The following is a 6924-nucleotide window of genomic DNA, read 5'->3' as shown; positions in this document are numbered from 1 at the left end:
CTGCGCTATCTGGTTGTGCTAAGCAGTGGCCTAGGCCGTGGGGGTTCCCCCGCCGCGCCTTCAGGCGGGAGGGAGCCGCTGTCGGGAAGTCGAAGTGTCCGGTGTCTACCGGTGCCCGCGTCCAGGCGTCGGACGGGTGTCTGACAGAGGCAAAAAGTACTTGTAGAGAGTGCTCGTCTTCTTGCTGCTGCCAAGGGCTGGGAGGTGCCCTAAAGGTGAATCGTGCTGAGTGTTTGGAAGTGGCTTTTTTTCTTTCAGGTTAAACTGCCCTTTTCTCACAGCACAGCTTCTTCTGATTTTCTTCTAAATTTTTTTGTAACAGCAAAAAGTACAGGGAGGTAGGAATACGGCCTTGTCTTCTCCAATTCTCTTACCCATTCCGTTTGAGAGCAAGGGTGAAAGCAGTAGGCTCTCCATCCACTGACCTTTTCTTGGGGGGGGGGGGGGGGGGGGAGTGTGTTTTAGTTGTAACACACCTCCCCATTCTGCCCTCACATTTTTTAAGTGGGGGCGCAGGCTACTGTGTAGCAAATTGAAGCCTGCAAGGCGGGAACAAGGTGCTTTCAGATGTGGTTTCACATTACATCTAAGATAATTAAATACTGAGTCCTATGGAAAGATGCAGTCCTGTTTCAGGTTCCCCATCCCATGCATGTCTAAAGTTGCGCGTTAAATCAACTCAGCTACTTAAGCGGTTGGGGTTTGGGTTTGGGTTGGTTTGTTTGTTTTTTTTTCCTAGGGATAATTTTCTGCCAGAGCAGCCAGCTGAACTGACTCACTGTCTGCTTCATCACACGGTGTGTGTCTGTAGCATCACTACATCAGATGTTTACATTGCCGTGGTTTGCTCTCACTAACAGTACTCCATACTTTATCATAAATGGTTTGCACTTCTCACAAAGGAATTGTTTCTGTTTAGCAGATTCAGGCGAATTCATTGTACTTGTTTGCATTTTATAGCTTTGATTCTGGGGCAAATTTTCTCTCATGGTTATTTAAGAAAGCCCCAAAAGTTTGGAAGAATCAAGCACTTGCACTGTCATCCACTTGCACTGTATAAAGGACTGTGAAAATTAGATGTAAACGATCATATTTTCTAAGTTGTCAGTTTAGAACATTTTGTGTTACAGAAAGTACTTTATTTCTTCACCTCTGATAGCCTTATTCTGTTCGCATTGAAAGTCAATAGCAGTTCAGTTTTTGACTGCCGTGTTAGAAGCATAAGGAATTGGCTGTAGAAATGCATAATGAATGATCTTAAGCAGCAAAAAAAAAATAAATTCCTTGTATATGTAAGTATTATTCGCTACACCAGAGCTGAATTTAGCTTAAACGGTTTTCTAAACTCTAGGATATTTTCAATCTTATTTTATATTTTATTGTTGATTTGAACCTATGAATGCTACTTTGGTAGTGGTATAAAAATGTTTTAAAAAAAAAAAAAGTAAAAATCCTAATACAGGATTTTGTTGTGAAATCAATTTCAGGAAAATGCTGCAGAAGAAACAGTTATAATTGCAAATGAAACCTAACAGCATGTTACAAAGCTGTGAGTACCTACTAAGCATGTTTCTTTCAAAGAAATTTGTCGTGACATTATAATACTTCAGCAAGGGCTGAGGACAAGCCTTTATTGAGGAGAGGGATAAGCATAGTTTACAGCTTCCTGGGCTCATGAAAAGAGTCTGGTTTATATATTTAATTTTTCAATGTACATGTACATTGTACATGCTCGGCATAAGAACAAATATCTTCTGTGATTTCATAATATGCATTGCTGTTAAAAATGTTGACAGTTTTATTTGCAAGCTCTAACATTTTCTTTCTGTGTGTGAACAAAGAAAGCCTTGAACACGGAACTAAAAGCACTATTCTGTATTAGTAAATAAGAGTTACATAACACATATCACAATCACCTCTTCTCCATCGCAGTGTTGTTTGCTAGAGTGGACAGAGATCAGGATGCACCAGACGGACAGATGGTCTTTTAGTGGATACAGCAAATCTGCAGTTACCAAACTTCCCTCTGGCCTGTGGAGAGGACACAGTGGGAACTGAAACTGATAAAGTCCTGCTACTTTTCTTGTGTTAGCTCCATTGGTGCTTTTTAGTTAGCTCTTATTTGCCAGAATTGAACTTATACACTCTGGTCAAACACAGGAATCATGATCTGTGGTCATCAACCATGTAAAAATATATCTTAGAAATTATTACAGACCAGTTTAAGTGAACAAACAGGCAAAACAGGGTGGCTTCACATTTAATGACAGGAGAAGCTTGGTAAACCCTAGCTGCTTTGCCAAGTTCATGAACTAGATTTCAGTAATCTGAAACGTGGACTTTGGAAATTTTTGCCCTTGAAACTTTTGCCTTTATTTATTTTTCCAAATTAACATTCAAATGAGTCCTTTCTAAACTTTGGAGAGTAAACAGAAGAATCAGTACGTCACAAACTTCTGTTTAAGTCTGGAAAACAGCCGCAGTGGGAGCGCAGTGCCCATTGAGCAATGGAATATCCTGTGATAGCCTAGTTATGAAGATCTGATGATACAGCAACGCAGAGCTATGGGTAAGAACTTTTGGCGAACCACCTGATACAAGAAGCAAGTAGTAGAACACAGGACTTCTGTGGTCTATCGGGCCTGCTACAGCTGAAGAAATTGTGCCCAGACTGTTTTATCCAGCTGTCGTCAGGCCTGATACAAGTTATTATGTTTCCTTGCAAGTCATGCATCACTGACATCCTGTTCTCACCTACCATATCTGCCTTAAAACCACAATACATGCTGAAATCTGAGGTAAATAACTGTTGCAAATAACTTTTGAAAAGTACCCATGGATCTCTAGACAAAAGAGAAATGTCAGGACTGTGGCCTGCAAATTGCAAAACAATAGGTCAGAATAGTGAAAAAAAGGAAAATTCTTAATACAAAAATTTCATTCAGCAATACCTTGACAATGAACAGGAGGAAAAAGAGAAAGAATACAGTAAAAACGAAGAATAGCAAAGTACAAAGAGGGAATACATTTATTTTTTTTAAAGTTGTTGTAGATGGTGAAAAATTAACTACAAGTCTTAGCTATACACCTGTATCCTCATTCCTATGCTTCATGTGTGTTCTAATTGAATGTTAACAAACTGCACTGTGTGGTGTATGACTACATTGTCTGAATCAAGAGTATAGAAAGTAAGTAATGTCTGGAGTCTTATTGTCATTCCTGTAGTACCTATCAGTTTTGATGAAGGAATGCTAATAAAGATATGAGTCTACTAACTCTGTCAAACTGCTCGATATAGCAGATGCAGGTGAACATAAGTAATCTCACTTGAAAAAAAAAAAAAACCAACCCCCAAGATTTATGCACTTGCACCTTGTGTGTGTGTGTGCTTATCTGTCAACAAATCTGGTTGTGAGGGAGAGATCTTAACTAAATTACTATGCATTTTTTGGAAACGAGCAGCCAAGCAGGGGCACGTTGCTAATGTCCCTGTGGAGGGATAAGCTGCAGGCTGAAACCAATCACATTAGGCTCAGTTTCAGTATGTCAATCTAGAGAAAGCAAGGTTTTACTGTTTCTGTGGTGCGTGTTTGACTTGAACACAGCACAGCTCCCCGAGCGGTGAGAACATTCCCATATCATGCAGTCTATAAGGCAAACAAATTGCCCACGGGCTTACGTAAGATGGTCTAGATGTGTGCCATTTCATATATTTTCTCTCTATAATGTTGTCTCTGTCAAATGAATGTCAAAATTGTGACATTCCTGTGCAACTGTAAAAGAGCAAATCGAAATAATCATAAGCAAAGAAAGTAGTTTTAACTTTTTAGCTGGTGGTTAATTATTCCTACTCCAGAACAGTCTCAGAATTTTAAAGAAGTGGCCTAGCAACATACTGTCAGCTGCCAACAGTTGAAAACTAGCTATAGAATATCTGGGAAAGAAATGCCAGGAGGTGTTTCCTAACTCTACTGAAATACATTAGAGGTGAAAAGCTTATCTTGAAACGCAAGTATTTTACTCATTATGAACTTCCTTAAATAAAGATGTTTGAAGTGTATAAAGCAAATGAATGAGGAAGATAAACACGGTTGCCCCGTGACAGTGGCAGGCCCACACTTACCGTGACTGCTAGCAACCCCTGTCAGGGAGGGGAAGATCACTCTTCTGCTGTGTTAGTGGCATCTATGATCTGGAACAGAAGTTCTTTATTTCCATGGGTAAAAGCTGTAGACGATCAGTTAGAAAAAGGTTTTATATCTTTTTTGGGGGGAGGTAGCAGTAATATTTTTGCTGGACAGGAATATATTGTCCATGGTGGGAAAAAGGTTTTATCTGCAGCATTGTGCTCAGAAGGAGGGAAGCCCCTGGAGACTGTGGGTCTATTTCAAACCATAAACTAACTCGCTCTGTCTTACCAGACAGTTTGTAGATCTTTGGGAAAAATCTCTCTCCTCATCAAAGATGGCTGGGCTTTTTTGATGGGGCCAGGAAAGGGGTGAGAAGAGGCATATGTAGACTTGATTTGTAAAAACTATTTGAAAATATTCATTCTGTACTTGAGTGGAAATTTACAAAATCCTGAACTCTTCACATTACAGTGAATTTAGCAGCTTTCAGGGTTACAGCAAGATAAGATGTAGATTGTACTTAAGTATAGAAATTTGATTAGAAAGTTAATCCACTGTTTGAGAGAATGCTGTTGCTTAAAGTTATCTTATTCTGGATTTAATTTTTATCATGCAGTTATATTTAGTTTTGCCAAAATAATTGCTGGCTTTCTGCACTGGTCAGCTAGTTAAGTAACAAACAAAGGTTCTGTATCACTCATTAAAGAATGATACAAGAACAGGCATGCAACAGCCAGATTAATCTGTACTGTTGACAGTGCTCTGGAGATATTTGTATGTAATTGCAGGCTCCTCCTTCAGTACTGGGGAAAAAATTGTTAAATTATGATGACTAACCTAAGTTTTGAGGCAGAAATGTCATCTAGACAGTTGGCTTCTATTATTAAATTCTATTATTTTAAAGAGTTCTTTATGAATGGTTTGTTAAAAAACTGTTTGAAGTTGAAAAGCCAATGCAATTTACAGGTACACTTTTAAGAATACATTATTTTTAACAACATTAATCAGTTTTGGCTGCTGACACAAGTGTTGTTCCACTAAAATGATTTTGTTATTGTTTACTAGAATATTTTTTTTAATCCTAATGTAGGAAGGTTTCAGGTTGTAAGTTATCAAAAGAGTAAATGCCACATTGGTGGTAAAACCTGGCTTAGCCCCCAATACCAATGCTTTGTATGTTTCTGCACTTTACAGCCACCTGTGTAACCCTGGGGATATTTTGAAGGATGTTAATGGATGCATTTTTATATAGATCATACATATATTTATCCAAAGTTTTTGTAGTCGCTGACTACATCTGCTTCTGGGGTTAAAAGCAGTAGTCTTCAAGCAGCACACAGAGGCAATATGTACATGTGGGTCCTCAGGGCAGAGAGGGCATTCATTTTATTGAGGCATACATTTGGCACATTTAAAATCCAGAAAATTCTTAGCTCTGCTGTGGCTTTGTCATTCCTTACAGTTATAGGAGAGGCTCCAATTATTACTCTAGCATTTGTGCAGATCTGTGTTGGTAAGAATACACTTTCCCTGCCCTCTAACTCTCAATCAAAAATGTTGTGCCTGTAAAGAAATCAGGGGAAACATAGAGAATCAGCAATTTTAATTCTAATTAGACTTGGTGTTAACCTTTTAAACTAAGAAATGCCTCCATTCTTTGAGAATTAGTTTCAATATTAACATGGAAGCAATCAGGGTCAACCCATACCACGAGCAGCTGGACTCCAGTGACACGCCTTAAAAAATCCTTATTTGTTTTTTACACATAATGAATTACAGAAACATAAGTCATCTGTTAGCTATACCTTGGAGGTTAAGATACATAGAGATATGTGTATGTACTTGTTTGTGTGCATAAGCTGATGGCAGGACCTCCATTTATCCAGGTGAAATAAGGTTGATGCTCTGAATCTTCTAAATACCACGTCAGTACTCTCACTGGTAGGATGATTGAGGTGTACACCTAAGAGGTCTCCTCACAAAGACTTGCTCTTTTACAAGAATTCACAAATTCAGTAACAATTGGAGAACATTATTGATACTAATGAAAAGCCAAATAGCAGGATGAGCCACTGTATTCAATCTAAATCTGGAAAATAAGAGCAATTTAATCTTTATAACTTTTTTTATTTTTAGATTTGTAACATGCATGAGAGATGGAAAAGAACCTGTGGAAAAGCACTCGATTTTTAATGCTTTATGGACCAAAGGCTACTTTTACTTACTCTTGTGTAAGCCAGTTGACTGAATTGGAGCTCTCCTAGTGTAACAGAGTAGAATTTGGCTTTAAAGTTACTTGTTAATAAGTGAGTAAGGTGGCTGACACACAGATGTGGTCTTTATAGTGGCAAATTCAGTCATGCTGGTTTCTTCTGTGTGTATAGGACAATAAATAGCCATACATGATATTTCTGATTTAGAAAGTGATTTCATGTATGGGACCCCATTTAAGTAATCTGTATTACTTTAAGTATATCAAAACCTTAAGTGAGAGAATTTGCCAGAGACGACAGTGATGCAATTACATCCAAAGATTTAACAGCATCGTGGTATTGGAAATGCCTGTAGCATAAGAGGATGAATTTAAAATACTTGTGGAGAACCCAGTGCGGTTTACGATTGTTGCTCTGCAACAGCTGAGTGCTTAAGCTTCGTCCCTGCGCCGCGAGCTGCCTGCAGGTGCAACTTAAATCCTGATGGGGGGACCGTTTTTATTTATTCAAAGGGCGTAAATACCCGTCAGAGTAGGGGAGTGGGTACCCGATTCTGTTTCGCTGAAGCAGCTTGCTTCGGG

General features: G+C 38.8%; 1 long non-coding RNA gene across 2 annotated transcripts in view; it reads left to right on the top strand.

Moving 5' to 3' along the window:
- The first annotated feature begins 6 nt into the window (after positions 1 to 6).
- LOC118452826 overlaps positions 7 to 6924 on the top strand; it is an 11521-nt gene continuing 4603 nt past the window's right edge. For both annotated transcript variants that reach the window (XR_004842684.1, XR_004842683.1), the window contains exons 1-2: positions 7 to 215; positions 1488 to 1549. This is a non-coding gene — a long non-coding RNA (uncharacterized LOC118452826). The remainder of the gene's footprint in view (positions 216 to 1487; positions 1550 to 6924) is intronic.

Source organism: Egretta garzetta, unplaced genomic scaffold, assembly GCF_000687185.1.
Source record: "Egretta garzetta isolate BGI_Z169 unplaced genomic scaffold, ASM68718v1 scaffold118, whole genome shotgun sequence".
Lineage (NCBI taxonomy): Eukaryota > Metazoa > Chordata > Aves > Pelecaniformes > Ardeidae > Egretta > Egretta garzetta.
The sequence above is the reverse complement of the archived record's forward strand: the minus strand, read 5'-3'. Positions and strand labels throughout refer to the sequence as shown.